The sequence below is a fragment of the Elephantulus edwardii genome, unplaced genomic scaffold (genome assembly GCF_000299155.1).
Source record: "Elephantulus edwardii isolate Elephantulus edwardi_28Jun2011 unplaced genomic scaffold, EleEdw1.0 scaffold00073, whole genome shotgun sequence".
Lineage (NCBI taxonomy): Eukaryota > Metazoa > Chordata > Mammalia > Macroscelidea > Macroscelididae > Elephantulus > Elephantulus edwardii.
This window is the reverse complement of record NW_006399823.1, coordinates 15,720,291-15,739,372: the sequence shown is the minus strand read 5'-3', so window position 1 is coordinate 15,739,372 and position 19,082 is coordinate 15,720,291. Positions and strand designations below refer to the sequence as shown.

The 19,082-nt window shown below is 40.0% G+C and overlaps 1 pseudogene; it reads right to left on the bottom strand.

Annotated features, from left to right (window-relative positions):
• Positions 1-17,939: 17,939 nt before the first annotated feature.
• Positions 17,940-18,742, bottom strand: LOC102868118 (annotated as a pseudogene).
• Between the last annotated feature and the right edge of the window lie 340 nt (positions 18,743-19,082).

Sequence of the window (19,082 nt, the reverse complement as noted above, 5' to 3'; positions counted from 1 at the left end):
GGTGTGTTTACTTTGTGGGCAACATTATCCCTTAAACCCCATAACCACTGTTTTTAAGTCAGTCCCAACTCATAGCAACCTTCTGTTGGATTTACAAGGCTTTAAATCTTTACAAGAGGAGATTGTCCATCTTTTTCCTGCAGAGAAACTGATGAATTTGAACTGCTAACCTTTGAGTTAGCAGCCTGGTATGTAATAGACCATACGTTCCACCCTAGTCCCCTGGCCACAAAAATAGCAAGTGAAAAAGTCAGTAAAGAATGTTCATGCACATCATCCCTGGCTCCTCGTATGTTCCTATTCCTGCTGTCCTTCTTTTGTTCTTCCCTGTCTTAATTTCTGTTGTTGTTTTTATATACTATTAAATTGTGACTGATCCATAGCTTACCTTCCAACAGGTTTTCAGAGACAGTAAATACCATAGGAGGAAACTGCCCCATCCTTTTCCCATGGAGCAGCTGATGGAGTCAAACAATCTGCCTTTGGAAATTGCAGTACAGCTTCTATTTTCTGAAATAATGTAAGAATTCATATTTTTTAACATTGCAGTCTTCTTCACAGGACTCCCTTTTCTTCCTGAAAGTGAAATAAAGTAAACTCTCTCAATTAAAATTGTCTCTTTTACTTTAAAACAGTTCTCCCCCCAAAAAATAGTAGCTGCATCAAAGTGTATGCTTATTCTAATGAATAGTTATCATTCTTTTTTTTTTCCTCATCACTCTTTAAGAGACTTGCCTCTTCTTCCCGTCTTTCTCAAATTATGAGGATCAGCACGAATTTCTTGGGAAGAGACAGGTTGTATTTACTTTTGTCAGAAGGAAGCAGTGCGCAGATAATGAAATTAAGTTGTGTACTATCACCACGATCCATTTTCAAATACTTCCTTTATCTGTAAAAGAAGCGTCTTGTTATTGTATACCATAGGTGACCCTCTAGTGAATTTTCAGAGGTGTAAGTCACACAAAAGGAGATTGTCCATCTTCCTTCTGCAGAACTAGTGGACTTGAATGACACTCCTTCAGGATTGCTGCATGGTTTGTTATTAGTAAGGCCACCAAAGCTCCCTAAAAGAAGCTTAGTGTCCCTTAATTGCTTATCTCACTCTCTGCTTCTTCCCACCTTTCTTTATTTTTTTTACTTCAGTTTTTTATTATAGACTTTTTTTATCGACATGAATGTTAAAGAAACTACAACAGTTAAATACCATTTTCGATAACATGATTATACTCTTAATTACACCCAATATTAAATTGTAAAATATTTCCAGAGGAATACAATCTTTATTCTTACAGCAGGCAAAGTACCAGTGAGGAAGGGGCCATTTGCACATTTGTCCAGTTTGCTATGAAAAGTAGATTTGTGTAGCTGATGTCTTTCTATCAGCTGAAATGTGATCCCCACTCCTAGGGCAAGTCTTGCGTTTGCTTTCTACCAAGATCCATGTCTTCAAAAGTAAAAGTCTTGAAGAGGTGCCCTCTCTATGTCTGCAGCACTGAACTGTCCCGGGGCCATCCACAGGTTCTCCACGCTGGTGAGCTAATGGCACTCCGCACCTTCTGGGCTCAGATGGCTTTCTAAAAACACAAAGACTCAAACTTTGGTTCCACTACTAACAAGTAGTGACAGCTCTTGTTGGCTCCCCACTAATGAATGGCCGCTGCAGTCTATTTGACACTGTGGTCCATGCTGCTTTGAGGTTCACGTGTCCTTGGGTTAGCCTGAACCTGATTTTGCATTTGATTCCCAAGCCCTTTCCATTTGCAGTCTTTAAGCAGGTCAGAAGTGCTCAGTGGCAGGCTGTATCTTACAAGTGGAAAAGATTCAGGGTTCTGTGTACCTTTTAGCTTTTGCTGAGATGGGCACCAAGCTTTTCTTTCCTGATCAAGCTTGCTGCATACGGGATGATTTGTAATTGTTGCACCCTTTCTTCTCGATAGGTTAGTTCCCGCTTCATCTGATCCTGAAAATTATTGAATACTGGAAACCACTAATAACAAACTTCAGTTTCCATACATTTGCCCATGTTAGATGCTTCCTGTAAATAAGATCACACAGTACTGGTTCTTTTGGAACTGACTCAGAGAATTGTTTTCAAAATTCACCCATGTCATATTCAATCCAGTACATATTTAAATTTTATTACCCTTTGTAGCATATTGTTGTTCTGTACCGTTGAGTTGGAGGCAACCTACAACTGACCTGCCAGTGGTTTTCAGAGGCAGTTTAATTGCATGGGAGAAGGTTACCCATCTTTTTCTCACGGAGCTGCTGATAGATTCAAACCACATCCCTTTGGAATGACAGCACAGGAGTCTTGGTGGCATAGAGTTTGATGTGTTTGGCAACCAACTGAAAGATCAGTGGTTCGAATCCATTAGCCATTCCAGAGGGAAAAAAGATGAGGCAGTCTCCTCTCATAACAAAGTACAACCTTGAAAACCTGATGCAGGGTCACTATTAATAGAAAAATACTCAATAGTAGTAGGTTTGGTTTGGGTGTTTTATAAAGTACTCCTTTTATTTATCCATTCACATGCTAATGAATATTTAGGGTGTCTTTTTGTCAGTTGTGAACAGTGCTGTAATAAACATTAGTGTACAGCTATTTGGATTCCTGCTTTTAACTGTTATATACCTAGGAGTGCAATTGCTAGATTACGTAGTAATTCTACGCTTTTTTTTTAAGACCCATTACCAAATCAATTTCCACAGAAGCTTAGCCATTTTTCAATCTCACTAGCAATAAGTTAGGGTTCCAATTTCTCCACACCCTTACCTTTTTCTTCCAGTTTGAGATTTTTTTTTCAGTCATCATAATCTTATTGTTTTGAGTTGGAACCTCTTGTAAATAGTCCAGAAGGCAATTGGCTATCTGAGCATGATGCCCAATAGATCCCAAACAGACATTGCTACCTTGACTTGTGAGCTCATATGGATTGATCTCATAGCAGGTGGATGAAAGTGGCAGTCGTCTTTGAAATGCTATAGTTCATTTTGAGAAGTTCAGAATCTCCCCAGTTTCTAAATGGGCTGCTTTTTCTTCAACCTGCCAACTCAGCCCTCATTTTCAGACTCATTTATCTCACAGCTTCAGAATCAACTTGTCTATGAAACATACTGAAAAAAATTTTTTTCAAGTTAACACACATTCATAAATCTGGACAGCAATGTATTAATTTCCCAGGAAAGGTGACCAGAAGAGATGGAATTCTGCATAGGTTAGTGTAGGGTGGGAATAGCAAATGTCAGGACAAGCCTGGAAGACAGGCTTTGTGGGTGAACTGTTGATGCTCAGCTCCTCCACAGCCAGGGGTCAGGATTGGATCATTGAATTGCTAGGTGGATGAGGGCTGTCTGAGAAAATGTGGATGCATGTGGAAAGGAAAGCCGAGCATCGCCAATTCTGTTGAGGTTATAAGGATGGACACTGGTTTTTTAGTGTTGCTCTTTGGGATGAACTTTTGGCAAGATATATGCTCCCAGAGACAAAAAGAAGAGGCAGTTCTTATCCTGATATTACACTATGAATGCCAATTCTCAAAGGCAGTCAGCCTCAGACAATTTCTTGAAGGAGTGGTCTCTGCTTTTACTTTCCACACCAGTCTGAGCAGGGCACATGAGCGAAAGAAATGTGAGGTGCTGCAAGGGAGAATGAATGCCTCTGGTCTTTTTGGTAAGTTGTTTCCATCAAGTCTTAGCAAGTATCTGTGTCTGGAGCCATCAGATGACAAGGTATTCTGTAAGAGACTTGCTCATTATTTACTGAGTGTGTCAAAATGTTAGCTGCCTCCAGGGCTCCCTGGGGAGTACATAGTTGCCAGAGTTCCTCCCTGAGAAATGTGAGCAAGAAAGAAATTTGCTACTCATTTTCAAGACTGTCATGGAGAAAGCACATTTTGTTTGCTCCCTCTCCTGCTGAGGCATCTGGGAACAGAAAAATAACCATTAATAATTAAGTACAACATCAGGCCATCCTAGCTGGGGTGACCATGATGAACTGTGTGTCAGACCTAAATTGTAGACTTGGTCTCACCTCCTTTGTTTTAACAACTAATGACTTAAGATTGCATGAATACTATTAATATGAAGTCCAATATCTATCTATCTCTTGAGAAAAACATCCCTAAATCTCAATTGCCCAAAATATCTTTTTTTGGACACATGACTTTTGATTCTCACTGCCGCATAAGGTTACTATTGATTGCATGTTCTCTACAGGTTGATGGACATGCTGCCTGCCCATCCTTCTGAGACGTCTTACTGGCCAAATTCTTGTACAAACTTCTCTGGACCCCTCCAGAGGCCATGATCCTATTTCTTCTTTTAGTTAGAATGAAAATGCTGTACATTTGGCCTCTCCAGGTTATAATCCTCCTTCTTTGATTCACTTAGTAATTGATTTCCAGGGTGCCAGCTACCCCAGAAACTTCAGATCAGGGCTCAGTTCAGCATCTGCCCTTTGCACACCCACCTGCACCTACACTCCTCTTTACCTCCCCCTCAGAGCAACCCTTAGAACTTTCTCACTAAATTAGAAGTTAAATTTTACCAGGTAAGTGAGAGGATCTGGGACACACATTAAAGTCTTAGACATAATCACTATTTCTTTCCCTTTTTTAAAACTTAATTTTAATGAATGTTTACAGAGATTTAGGATTTCCATTCATTCATTGTTGTACTTTTCTCCCTGCTCACCCTTCCTCCCCTCATTCACTCTTCTCTTTGAAAAGGAAAACAAAAATTCTTTCATTGTTATACAATTCCTCCCCCCAAGTCCATTCCACTATGTGGCTTTCATTCTGGACTCCTGTCATGACAATAATACCTAATCATATACCTCTTTTAAGGCAGTCTAGTGAGTGGATGAGATTGCAGAGAGAGAAATTAAAGAGAAAGAAGAAACACAAACATAGGAGTGATTGTAATAGTTGTTGTTCTGTGTCATCGAGTAGGAACTGACTTGCAGCAGGTTTTCAGAGACATTAAATCACACAGAGAGGTTGTCTACCCTTCTCCCATGGAGCAGCTGCTGGATTAGAACCATGTGGCTTTGGGACTTCATAGAAGAAATTGGGGTTGTTGTGTACTGCAGAGTCAGAACTGACCATAGCTGACCCTCCAGTGGGTTTTCAGAGACAGATAATCTCATGGGAGGAAATTGTCCATCCTTCTCTTGGAGAGCTGCTGGTGGCCTCGAACCACAGGCCTTTGGGATTGTAGTGCAGTTTCTTGTCACCAGGCCACCAGAGCTCACTTGTAAGGAGTGGTAGGAGACTCAAATGCAGTTTCTAGGGCAAGAGGATAAGAAGCAAGAGAAAAAGAATATGGAGCTCTGGAGGAGTATCCCGTAGCGTGTTAGTTACACTGTTACCCAAAAGGCTGAGAGCTTCTGGTAGTTTGAATCCAATTCACCAGTGACTCCATGCAAGGAAGATGGACAGTCTCCTCCTGTTAAGGTTTGCACCCTTGTGCACTTGAAGGAGGCTCACTATGATTGGAATTGTCTGAATGGCGGGGGTGGGGGGTGGTGGTGGTGGGGGGTGGTGGTGTATGTGTTGTCGTAGAGAATATCATGTCCGGCAGCTAACCAAAAGGTCAGAAATTTTAATCTACCAGCCTGTCTGTGGGTTAAAAGACGGAAAGATGGGCAGTCTTCTCTCATGAAGATTTATAGCTTAGGAAACCCAATGGAGGGGTACCATGAGTCAGAAACAACTCAACAGCAGCGAGTTTGGGTTTTGAATTAAAGGAAACTCATATAAAGAGTCCTGATAAGGCAGACGCTCCAGTTTCTAATGGGTAAGAAGTTGTGCTACCAACCCAAAAAGAGGGGGTTCGAATTCACCAGATGCTTTGTCGGTGAAAGTTGGGCAATTTTCTCTTATGTGATCTACAGCCTCTAAAAAAAACAGTTATGAGTTGCTTCCAACTTGATGGCAATGAGAGAGTGAAGGAGGGAGTGAGTGAGTGATAAGGGCCTATGTTAGTTATTGGTCTGGTAACGAAAAGATTATTAGCATTTTGAATCAACCAGTCATAAAGTGAAAGAAATATGGACAGTCTCTTCGTGTAAAGATTTCTGGCCTCAGAAATTTAATAGAGAGTTGTCATGAATCAGAAGTGACCCCACATAGCTGGCTTTATTGTTGTTTTTTAAGGAAATATAAGAAGGACATTCAGTGGTTGAAGTCTCATCTTCAGAGCAGAAGACCTAGATTTGATTCTTGACCAGCTGACTCTCGTGAGCTCCCATAACCTACTCTTTGTGAATTGTGTTTTATGATGCTGAATAGTGGAGTTTCCAGACTAAGATGGACTCAGAAGAAATGCCTGGAGACATACTTCAGAACATCAGTCAATGAAAACCCCGAATCACAATGCTCTGCTGTGCCCTCATGAATGACCAGGCAGTATTTTGTGCCATTGTTGCCTGGATGGGATCACCATAAATTGGCAGCTCAAATCTTAGCCAAGCTTGTTGGTAGCGGGATGTCTGGGATCCAAGCTTAGGTTATGTGACATTACAGAGTATACTTTTCATTGGGCAATAGTTTCTGAGAGAGATATTATAAGAATCCCTATACTTTTAATAGCTGTCCTCTAAAGTGGTAAGAATACAGAAGATGAAGAGTCTTACCTCAGGCAATGACCAGGGCAGGGCTAAACAATACCAGTCTCTGCCCTCTAAACTGATATTATTACTTCTGCCCCATATGACAACTTCTTTTGAACATCACCATAAGTGAGTTCTTATGTCACAGAGACCCACACCCTCCCATGTCTACAGGACTTCTGGGAAGGCCTCATGAGTCTGACTTCAGGTAGAAAGTCCACTCTGGAAAACCTGATTCAAAGATACATTGTGTTTGTGGTATCTGTATTCTTGCTGCATTTCTGTGCTTGAAAGATACTGAAAGTCTAACTTATTTTATTTCATACAGAACAGGTGAGTCCCTGGGTGGGAGTAAAAAGTAAAAGAAATAGATGTGCTAAGGGCTAGGGAGATAGTAATAGATTGAAGCAAATTTTTAGACTCAGGAGGGGAAAATGTAAAGCTAGGAGCAACAACAATAGCAACAATAGGGGGAAGAAAACACCCTGAAAAACAAAAAGCCAACTCTCCATCATGTATTTCTTGCCCAGATCAGGGAATAAATGTGGACCTTTCTGAGGCCAAATGAATATATCTATTTGCATTGCAATCTAGAAGCATTGGCTGCAAAACAAGTAATAATGACATAACATTGAAAAACAAACAAGTAATGATGACACAACATTGGACTGGCCATTAAAAAGACCAACAGGAAATTCCCATGCATAACAGACACGTCTTCTAGTGAACTGATCTTTAGCTGCAAAGTTAATTATGCACTCTCATATTAGGCCTTTCACGTAACAACAAATTAATGTGAATGAAGTTCACTATTTTACAGATGTCAAGAATTTTGGTATCAGCTGAACTGACACATTCACTGACTGGCGTTGGCCCTGGACAACATTTGTAGAGCTAACTTTTCGCTTCTCCTCACCTCAAAGATCATCCTTCCTTTCTGTTTTCTGCATCTCTCCTGTGTCAGGAGTCTACTCTGTCTCCCCATGGTCTCAGGCTGGGACTGTCTGCGTGATTATTACCTAGGGCTGGGCACATTTCTTCTTTTGAAACATTTCTAGCAATGTGGAAGCTGGATGTGTCCCTGAAATTATTGCCCTGAGGTAATCTTTAAAGCTTAAACCAAAAGTATCCCCCAAAGACTTCTTAAAACCAAAGAGTAGTTTAGCTTAACTGGTGAAAAATATCTGCCTTGAGCACTATGTTCCTTCAGAAAACATTTGTATGGGATCAATCTGACAACAGCAACTCACAAAATTAGACAGGAGCCTGAGAGGGCAGAGAGCTGATATTAACAGTGAAGGAACAACTCAGAAAAGTAGGGTAAGAATAGTGCCACCACTCAAAGAGTGTGTTCAATATTACTGTATCACACATGTAGAAATTGGTGACTCAGTTTATGTTTTGCTATCTATAGTCTCAACAACAACAACAACAACAACAACAACAACAACAACAAACACATTTTGGAAAAGAAATAAAGACATTAGTAACAACAACAACAAAAGACAAACAAGTCAATTAAAAAATGGGCAGCGTGAACGCCTACATCTTTGACCAGTGCGAACCGTCTCATCCAGGGTCTTCCTCTCATGTGCTGACTCTCCACACCTCCAAGCATGACATCCTTCTCCAAGGACTAGTCTCTCCTGGCAGCATGTCATGGTTCAGAGCTATTGTCCATAGGGTCACTATGAGTCTCAGTTGACTTGATGGGACACAACAGCAAGGATCAATTATTACGAGAAGATGACGTTCTGGCTGAAGAAGCTCTACATTTTCATTCCTAAAATCATCTCAAGAACAGATTTGAGGCACTGAACTCTAAGGACTGAAGATTAGATGAACAGTGGGATGACATTAAAGATACCATTCAGAAAGAGAGCCAAAGTTCATTACAGAGACAGAGGAGAAAGAAAAGACCAATATGAATGTCAGAAGAGATTCTGAAAATTGCGCTAGAGCACTGAGACACTGAAACAAAGGAAAGATGGTATCTAATTGTGGTTTTGATGTGGAGACACAGGAACTCTTACACACTGTTTGTGGGATTTTAACAATCACTCTGGCTTGAAGGCAGTTTGACATTTCCTCAAAAAACTGAACATAGAAATTCCACATGACTCAGCTATTTCATTGCTTGGAATATACCCCAAGAAACATAACACAAACAGAGGTTTGTATACCAATGTTCATAGTAGTGTTATTCACCATCACAAGAACATGGAAACAGCCCAAATGTCTAACCACAATCAAACAGATTGAGAAATTATGGTACACTCACATGATGGAATATTATGCAGCAGGCAGGACCAATGATTTTGTAGATCACTACCTAACTTGGGAGGGACTGGAAGAGTATTATGCTATGTGAACTAACTCAGTCCTTTAAGGATAAATACTGTATAAGGACATTATTGTTGAAATAGATAACTAGTAAAATGTGTATGATGATCTAAGGGTGGGGAGCAAAGGAGTGAGGATGGACCTGGTGGGGAGGTAATCATAAGGTTGCACAATCTGATAGGTGGAGGTAAGGGTGGGTAAAGAAAAATGGAAAAGAACCTCAGTGAAATTTGTACAGACTTTGTAGATAAACCAGTATAAAATAAAAATTTTATTTAAAGAGATAAAGAAAAAAAAGAAAGAAATGTTGAAGGAAGAGATGCTGCTGTTGTTGTTGTTGTGTGTACCGTAGAGTTGGAATGTTCCCCCAGGTGCCCCTCTGGTGGGTTTTCAGATGCAGTAAATCACAAGGGAGGAGCTGCTCCCACAGAGCAGCTGGTGGCCTCGAATGGCATGTCACCGTCAGGATTGTAGTGCAGGTTCTTACCACTGGGCCACCAGAGCAGAAGATTATCAAAGGTCAGCTCAAGAAGACAAAGCAAAGTGTCATGATGGAATGTGCAAACAACTGGCAAAGTTGGAGAATATAAAAAGAACTCGATTGGAATTTCTCAAACTGAAAGACCTGAAAAACAAATTCAAGCCTCTAGTTGCAATACTGAGAGATGCTATGGGAAAAATCTTTAAACACTCAGGAAGTATCAAAAGAAGGCGGAAGGAATACACGAAGCAACTGAACAAAAAAAGAATTGGTAGACACTGAAATATTGCAGGAAGCAGTATATAATAATGAGCCAATGGTAATTAAGGAAGAAATTCAAGCTGCATTGAAGGCATTTAAAAAAAAAAAGACCCAAGGAATTGTTGAGATACAAATTGACATGTTTCAACCAACAAACAGAGGCAGCCCTGGGCGTGCTCATCTGTCTATGTTTGGAAGACAGCTACGTGGCCAAGTTACTGGAAGATAGCTATATTTGTTTCTATTCTCAAGAAAGGTAATCAAACAAATGTGGAAATTATTGATCAATAATTTGAACAATATCATACATAAGCAAAATATTGCTGAAGATTCAAAAATGGTTAGAACTGACAGAAAACTTCCAGAAGCTCAGCCGGTTTTACAAGAGACCAGGAATATTATTGCTGATGTCAGATGGATCTTGGCTGAAAGCTGAAAATATCAGAAGAATGCCTACTTGTGCTTTAATGACCACGCAAAGACATTTATTTGACTGGGTGGATCACAAGAAACTATGGTTAACTTTGAGAAGAATGGGAATTGCAGAACACTTACTTGTGCTTATATGAAATCTATCTCTAGACCAAGAAATCATTGTCCAAATAGAGCAAAGAAATACTGTTGTTGTTGTTGTGTGTCATCAAATTGCCTGCAACTTATAGCGACTCTATGCATAATATCTCTGAACATTGGCCTATCCTGAGCCAGTCTCACAGTCTCTGACACACCTAACCCCATTACCCTAGTTACCGTGTCAATCCACCTCCAACTATGATGTCCTTCACCAAAGACTGGTCCCTCCTGGCAACATGTCCAAAGTATGTAAGACAAAGCTTCAGAATCTTTGCCTCCAAGGAACAACTTGGCTTCAGCCTCTCTAAGACAAATCTGTTTGTTCTCTTGGCAGTCCATGGAATATTCAGTGCTACTCTCCAGCAGCACAATTCAAAGGCATCAATCCTTTTCTGTCGTCCTTGGTCATTGTCCAGCTCTCTGATGCATAAAGTAATTGCAAAGACACATCTTAGTTTCCAGACTGACGTCATTGTTCTTTAGTACTGTGCAGAAGTCCCTGAAAACAGATTTTCTCAATGGAATTCACCTTTTGGCTTCCTGACTATTGGTGCCAAAAAAATGTTGTTTGTGGAGAAGAGCAAACTGAAATTGTTCACAATGTCAGTCTCCTCTTGATCTATCATGGTGCTGCCAATTGGCCCAGTGGTGAAAATCTTTGTTTTCTTTCTTTTGAGCTTTAATCCATATTGAAGACTGTATATAGTCCTTGACCTTCTACAGCAAATGCTTCAGGACCTCTTCATTTTCACAAAGTACAGGTTGTTGATTAGTCTTCCTCTGATTCTGATGCCACAATTCTCCTCATAAAGCCCAGCCTACTGAATGTTCTGTTCTGCATATAAATTGAAAAGTTATAAAGATACATCCCTGACACACTCTTTTCCTTTCTTGATTTTGAACCATTACAGTATTTCCTTGTTCTCTTCCGACAATTGCCTCTTTGTCCAAATATAGGTTTCTTATGTGCACCCTCAGGTGTTCTGGAATCCCCATTTCTCAATGTTAGCTACAATGTGTTGTGATGTATACAATCAAACAGTCAGTGAAACACAAGAGAGACATTTTAAAAAAAATTATTTTATATTGATTTACATACAAAGTTTATATACATTGTGTTTCACACTATCCTTCATTCACATTGTATTTCATACAATCATTCCCGTTTATTAGGTTTTAGAAAATTACCACTGACCTATGCCGATCATTACCCTGTCTTTCCCCTTTCCTTTACCCCTCCTTCCCTCCACCACCAAATTGTGTGACCCTGTGATTTCCCCTTGCTGACCCTTTTCCCTCTGCTCCCACCCTCCACTTCTTGGATCCTTGTACACATTTTCTATTTCAATAATAATGGTCTTTTGCAGTATTTGTCCTTATGAGACTGAGTTATATCACTCAGCACAATGTTCTCCAGTCCCTCCAGTAATTTTTAAAGTCATGCTCCTGAGTGCTATGTAGTATTCCATTGTGGATACTCAGATAGACATTCTTCTGGTATTCTCTGCTCTCAGCCAAAATCCATCTGATACTGGCTATGATACCCTTAGTGCCATTTTCTCTTCTAAACCCAGCTTGTATTTCTGGTAGTTCTCTGTCAATGTATTGCTCCAGTTGTTTTTGGAAACACTGCATGGTTTAAAATTGGGAAAGGTGTGCATCATGGTTGTCTTCTCTCAATTATCATTTCTATTCAATCTGTCTATTAAGCATATCATCCAAGAACGTGGACTTTATGAAGAAGAATGTGGTATTACAATTGAAGAAAGGCTCATTAAAAACTTGTGTTCTGATTTCCTGAAGAAAAAAGAAAAGGAAAAAACCTTGCATTATGCAGATGACACAACCCTGCTTGCTGAAAGTGAGGAGAACTTCAAGTGCTTGCTGCAGAGGATCAAGGACTACAGTCTTCAGTATGGATTACATCTCAATAACAAGAAAACAAAAATCTTCACCATTGGATCAATAGAAACATTATGGTGGTGGTGTGTGTTGTGTGCTGTTAAGTCAGAACTGACTCATAGATGACCCTCCAGTGGGTTTTTAAAGGCAGTTAATCACAAGGGAGGAGATTGACCATCCTTCTCACATAGAGTGGCTAGGGGACTTGAACTGTGTGCCTTTGGGATTGAAGTACAACTTCTCACCACTAGGTCACCAGAGTTCCCATTATGATAAATGGAGGAAAAATTTAAATTGTCAATAATTTTTTTCTTTATTGGATCCATGACCAACACCCTTGGCTAGCAGATCAGGAGGCTGCAAGTAGGGATATCTCCAAAGTCCTGAAGAGTTATGATGTCAGTTTAAAGACCAAAGCATGCCTGATTCAGGCCACAGTCTTTTCAATTGCCTTCTATGCATATAAAAGCAGCACAATGAATAAGGATGATAGAAGAAGAAGCAATGTATGGTGTTGGGGAAGAGTGCTGCCTAATCCATTGACTGCCAAAAGAACAGACAAATTTGTGTTAGAGAAAGTGCAACCAGAATATTCCTTGAAGACAAAGTTTATGAAATGTCATCTCACATATTTTGGATATGTTGTTAGGAGAGGCTTTTCCTTGAAAAAGGACATCAAGCTTGGAAAGGTTGATGGTTCAGCGAAGGGAAAAGATCCTTAATGAGATGGATTGATGCATTGTCTGTGACAATGGACTCAAATGTGGGAGGAATCATAATGATGCTACAAGCTAGAACAGAGTTCACATCTCTTGTTCATCAGGTTGTTATGAGTCATACTAGACTTGATGGCATGTAACAACGAGAATGACTAGATAATATTTTACAAGGGATCCATACAGTGATGAAAGAATAATCACTGCAATAAATGGTATTGGGACAACTGGATCTTCATAAGCAAAAGAATTAAACTATACCAATACTTTATGCTTTACTAACCTTAGCAAAGGATATCACTGATTCACAGATAAGAATGAACACAATTAATCTCTTAGGAAAAAACAGTGGTAGAACTCCAAGATCTTATTTTAGACTGTAAATTGAGTCTTAGATGACAGCACCAAAGGCAACAAAAGATGAAATAGATAGTTGGAATTCAAAATAAAATATAAAAAAAAAAATCAGAAAAAATTCACAAAGTTATTATACTATCTACAGTAAGGGTGAAAAAAAATACTTGGAAATAACATATCTGATAAAGACTTAATATCCAGAATATATCAAGAACTACTACAACTCAAGATGAAAGAGATAAACAAGTAATAAAAAATTCAAAAGACTTGAATCAACATTTCCCCAAAGAATATATAAATGGCCAACAAGAACGTGAAAAGACCATCAGTGATTAATTAGTTGTTACTAGGTACTGTTGAGTCAGAACCAACTCATAGCTCATGCCGCAAAGAGTTTTCTAAGGCAGTAAGTTGTACCTAAGTAGATTGCCTATCTTTCTCTGGTGGAGCCGCTGGTAGATTAAAGCCCCATGCCTTTGGGTTGACAGCCCAAGTCCTTGCCATTAAGTCATGCATAGCTGATCCTGCAGGGGGATTTCAGAGGCAATTAATCACATGAAAAGAGATCAAAACTACAATGAATTACTACTTTTCCTCCACTGAGTTTACTAATTTTGGAAAAAAATAAATAATAGCAAGTATTGTCAAGGTCATGGAGAAACTGGAACCCTCACCCATTGCTTGTAGAATTGTGAAGTGGTGAAGCCACGGTGATAAACAGTGTGGCAGTTCCTCAAAGGGGTAGAACTTGTATATCTCTTTCTCAGTTTTTTTACCATTACTGTGAAGTCCTATGATTCAAATTTTTGACTCCTATCTATATGTCTAAAGCACTTGAAGGCAGGAACTACAACAGTACTTGTACACCAAAGTTTATTGCAGTATTATTCAAAAGAGTCAAAGAATAAAAGCAATCCAAGTGTCCTTCAACAGATATGATACCCCATTGATGCTACCACATTTCACAGCAAAACAAGCTAGTCTTGCATTAAAATTTGCACATACAATGAAATATTATTCAGTCATTAAAAATAATGAAATAAAATACATGCTGCAAGTTGAATTAACCTAAAAAATATTATGTATATGAAATATATCACACAAAAGGCAAATATTGTATAATCCCACTTGTGTCGATATTTGAATAGGCAAATTCATAGACAATAGCAAGTAAATTAGGATTTAACAGTGACTTGAGGAAAGGGGAAATGGGGAATTGTTGCCTTATAGATACCGAATTTCAGCTTGGGGTGATGAAGGGTTTGGAAATGGATGGTGGTGATGGACATACAGAACATGGTAAATGTAATTAATGCTACTGAATTTTACCTTTAAAAATATTAAGTGGCAAATTTTATGTTACACATATTTTACACTAAAAATGACTAAGTGAATAGTCCTCTACATCCTTTACTTTTCTTCCATAATGAGTCACAAGTTCACTACCATTTTAGTAATAGATCAATTATCCAAGGATATGTGCATTTTAAAGAAGCAAGTCTTTATCACAAATGCACACTTCTTTGCAAAGAAATCACAGCCTTATCCTAGAAAAATAATTTTAGCAAGAAGACTATCTTGATTTTCCTCACATTGCCTTCCCTCAAGGTTAATTCGAGTTTCTGAGATTTCTGGTTACTGAAATAGTATAACAAACAAAACAGACTGCAGGGTATTTACAATTATCCAAGATAGCAAACTTTCACATATCCTTAAAACCATAGTCACACTTGTTTATTAACAAGTAATTTATTTGATAAAAGGAAGCAATTTGAAATGTAACCTTTTAAAAAAAAAATCACACACTTAGAAGGAATGCTGCTAAATTTAGGGAAAAATTTAACAATTCATTATTTTTATGAGCTCTAATATTACACACCCTTCCCCCCACAATCTGTTTGAATGAGAATAAATTCTACACAGAATAAACATTTAGTGTGGAAAGAAATGTTAAAATGAGACAAAATGCAAATATGATCAAATGCTGTACATACAGTCTACTTTCAGAGCTTATGATTTTAAATAAGAGAAAGGAACTCTGACTAGCCAGGATGGAACTGGTTTGAGGAGGTTGGGAAGCTCTTATTGTCAATAGAAAGATTTAGCAACTAAGTTTAAACAAAAAAATGTGTGGAGACCAAGAGAAGATGAATAGCTGAAATTATAGGCAAGGTCAAAGCCAAGTACAATTTAGGTGGTGGTTGTTGTTGGGTGCTATTGAGTCAATTATAAAGCATAGTAATCCTAAGAATAAGAGATCTGAACTTTGTCTTATCCTGTGCCATCCTCACAATCTCAGATATGCTTGGGTTCATTGTTACCTGTGTCAACCTATCTAGTTGAGGATCTTTTTCTCTGATACTTCAACTTTCTCAAACTAAACTCTTTCCATGGCTGGCCCCTCACAAACTAAGTAGGAGCTCTTGAATTGTTTTCTGTCTCACCACTACTGTCACTGCTTACTGAATGTAGTGTTAACCTAAAGGCTTTTTTAAGCTATTAGTTAGCTCCCTCTTGTCTCCCGCTACCTTAACTGCAGACATATGGTCTTGCAAATCAGCAAGATCTTGCAATTCACCAACCACTGTGTAGCTAGGAAAAGAGAAAGAGTGCTTCCCACACAGGGCAATAAGACTTGAGGTGAGTAAGTCTTGTAATGAGCTAAACTTGAGGGAGACTGGAGCAGACCTTGTTGGTGAGATCTGGGCAAGGAGTGACCTGAGGCTTCTTGTATTTGTGCTGGCACAGTTAAATGTTTTTGCTGTACTTGCCAGATGCTTGAAAAAGAAGCTGACTTACAACTGCCCTGAAATAACTTTGCTGGATGATTTGAATTTGACTGCTGAACTGAGACCAGAGCATGGACTAATTGAGGAATTGTGTCTTGGGACTTGTGCTGGAACCTGGACATGTATTGGGGGATATTCTTTGCCTCCTCCACTCTCCAACTTCCTTCCCTAATAAACTCCATTGTTGGTATCATAACTACGAGCCTATGAGTGTAAGCAATGAATAAAATAACTTCTTCCTGTTGATGGGGTTCTAAAGGCACCTTGAGATTGACTATGGACTATTTATCTGCTTTCTGCTCTGGGGCAGTGAAGGATTGTGTTGATCTTATTCACTTTAGCCTTTTCAGAAAGATGCTAATAGCCCTGGGCCCTTATGTGCCATTTTCTCCTCCTTAGATATTGAACCACAACTGGAACTATGGCATTGGGCACTTGCTGTCCTCACCTTCAAGTCCCTCCCACAGTTGGTGCACCCAGAACTGCTATGCATCTCTAACTTCCGTGTTAAAACTCTAATGCTTAGTCACACACTTGGACCCTGAGGTTAAGTGGCAAAAGAAAATGAATCTCTTTTCAAAATGAAAGAATGGGAGAAAACTAAACCTAAATGTTGGAGGTTCCCAAATACAAAATAATCAATCCCTTCTTGTGCTATCAGTTCCAACTCAGAGTGACCTCTTGTGTAGATTTATAGAACTGCACTCCATAGAGTTTTCAAAAGCTAATATTTTGAAAGTATTGTTAGGATTAAAAATAAGAATACAGGAAAGGCAGAAGTTTATGCTCAGAAAATTGAGCAATCAGAGCCAAGAATTAGTACTTTGGGCTCCTGAGTTGGACCAAAGCAATGGACACTTTGGATTCATGGGTACTGTCAAAGGCAGTATGGACTGAAATAATCATCTACTAAACTTTTACCTCTTCATGACACCATCTTGCTGGCTTAAACTCCAGACCCAAGGCACACTCAGATGTTGTTGTTAGGTACTACTGAGTCAAGTTCAACTCATAGGGATCCTATAAACAAAAGATCTGAACCTTGTTCTATCTTACACCATCCTCACACTTCCTGACACATAAGAGCCCATTGCAGTAGTTATTATGTCAGTTTACCTCTTTGAGGATCTTCCTCTCCTTTGTCAATCTTTCACCTTTCCCAGCATTATGTCCCTTTCCAAGGAATAACCCCTCTTAGCAACCGTGCCCGAAGTACATAAGGTAAAACCTCATCATTTTTACCTCCAAAGAGTACTCTGCCTACACCTTGTCCAAGACATATATATTTGTTCTCTTGGCTGTCCATGGGATGTTGAGTGCTCTTCTCCAATGCCACAGCTCAAACGTGTCAATATTCTTCTGTCATCCTTATTCATTGTCCAGATCTCAGATGCATAGCAAGTGATAGGAAAGACTATGGCCTGAATCAGATACACCTTAGTCCTCAAACTGACATTATTACTCCTCAATAATTTGGAGATGTCCCTAATTGCAGATTTTCCTAGTGCAATGCATCTTCTTGTTTACTGACTGCTGGTACTAAGGGTGTTAATTGTTATCCAAGCAAGACAAAACTGTTGACAGTTTCAATTTCCGCTCTATCCATCATGATGTTGCCTATTCGTCCAGTGGTAAGAATCTTTGTTTTCTCAATATTTAGATCTAATCTTTTTGGAAGGCTGCTTTCCTTGATCTTCTGCTATAAGTGCTACAAGTCCTCCTCACTTTACCATGCTCAGATGAGGAAGCCATATATATGAGCTAACCTCATTGACACGGGGCCTCTTCCATTAGTTCCTTTCCAAGGAGACAAGTTCATCTCGGCATTTGGGATGTAACTTTTTTTTTTTTTTAGCAGACGGTGGAATAAGTTTATTCTATGTACAGAAGAGTTGGTGTGTACATCAGCCCAGTTTGGTGGCAAGTTCTTTGGCCTTGGCCTTCTCCAGCTTGGCGATGCGGGCCACTGACTTGGGCCCCAGGATGTTGCCTCCCCAGTGGCGGCAGATCTCATCATATCTATCGTTATAATTGGTTCTGATGGCTTCTACCCAGCTTCGCCAGAGCACCTTTATCTTCCGGGTTTACCTGCGTGAAGGCAACAGTGGTGCAGGTCTTCCGGTGGATGAGGAGGCCCAGCCTGGCCTTGCCCTTGATGATGCAGTAGGGAACGCCCATCTTCCAACACAAAGCCGGCAGGAAGACCACCAGCTCTGTGGGGTCCAGGTCATGTGCGATCACCACCAGCTGGGCCTTTTTGTTCTCCACCAAGGTGGTGATCATATTCACCCCTGCATGGAGGACAGGGGGTCTCTCAGTGGGGATGTCTCCTTTGCCAGCAGCCTTCTTCTTAGCCCGGGCCAGCAGCCTCTGCTTCTTCTCCTTCTTGGTCTCTGGTCAGTACTTTTGGGCCAGCTTCAGCTTCTGAGTAGCCCGTCTGGCAGTCCAAGGCCTGGGTGAACTGGTTAATGGCAGGTGGCACCTTGAGTCGTTTGTAGAGGATTGCCTGCTGCCGCTGCAGCCGGATGTAGCGGGGCCATTTGACGAAGTGGGTTAAGGTCCCTTTTGGGTTGGATGTCCTGCCCAAGCCAAAGTTTTTGAGCCTTTTCTCGAACAGGGGATTCACCACCTTCTTGGCCTCCTGCTTCTTGACCACGGTGGGCGCCGGGGCCACCTTCTTCCCCTTGGCCTTCTTTCCCTTCGGCATCTTGGGCGGATGGGCGAGAGAGCGGGATGTAACTTTTTAATAAATAATAGATCTTTCCTTTTTACCATCACTTCTGTCTCATCTTTCTTCTCTGTTTCATGCTCTAAGAAAAAGCTTCAGCCTGCACTTTATTGTTCTATGCATTAAAATCTGCTCTCTCTTAAGAATCCCTAAACTTGCTAAAAGTACACTGTGCTACTTTGGTACTTGGGTACCATCCCCTCCTCTAGTCTCTTTAATTTGGCACAGATCCTTCACCTGTGCTAGGAGGGTGAACTAGGACAATAATTGCAGGGTAAGAGTATAGCTCCAGACCATTTTTTTTCAATCTGGCACAACC